General features: G+C 40.9%; 1 pseudogene; it reads left to right on the forward strand.

The window, feature by feature from the left end:
* The first annotated feature begins 263 nt into the window (after window positions 1–263).
* On the forward strand, window positions 264–347 carry LOC115941699 (U6 spliceosomal RNA; annotated as a pseudogene).
* Window positions 348–609: the final 262 nt, after the last annotated feature.

Here is a 609-nt window from a genome sequence, read left to right on the forward strand (position 1 = left end):
GGGGGGATGATGCAATACTGGGGATTCAGCATTTGTTCTACTGGTGGCATTTTGGGCATTCAGCAGTGTTTTAGCCAAAATTGCATCGGCGGTGGTAATTTATGTGTTTGAGCCTATGTGTAAAGTTTACCCCTGAAATCATAGCTATTTTGTTCAAGGATCTATTGGACATGGATCTATTGGACAGCAGCGTCTGCAGAAATCTGACTGACCTCCATAGAATGGGTCATATTGTCTAGATGATCATTAAAACCCTCCTATTTGTGCTTGCTTTGGCAGCACATATACTAAAATTGGAACGATACAGAGAAGATGACAGACAAATTCATGAAGCGTTCTGTATTTTTAATATCTACCATTTATATTGACATGGATGGAACTGGAGGGTATTATGCTAAGTGAAATAAGTCAATCAGAGAAACACAATTATCATACGGTTTCACTAATATGTGGAACATAAGGAATAGTGTAGAGGACAATAGAGGAAGGGAGGGAAAACTGAATGGGAAGAAATCAGAGAGGGAGACAAACCACATGAGGCTCTTGATTCCAGGAAACAAACTGAGGGTTGCAGAAAGGGAGGTAGGTGAGAGGATGGGGTAACTGGGT

This window comes from Leptonychotes weddellii, chromosome 3 (genome assembly GCF_054177405.1).
Source record: "Leptonychotes weddellii isolate Sample4059 chromosome 3, ASM5417740v2, whole genome shotgun sequence".
Taxonomy (NCBI): Eukaryota; Metazoa; Chordata; class Mammalia; order Carnivora; family Phocidae; genus Leptonychotes; species Leptonychotes weddellii.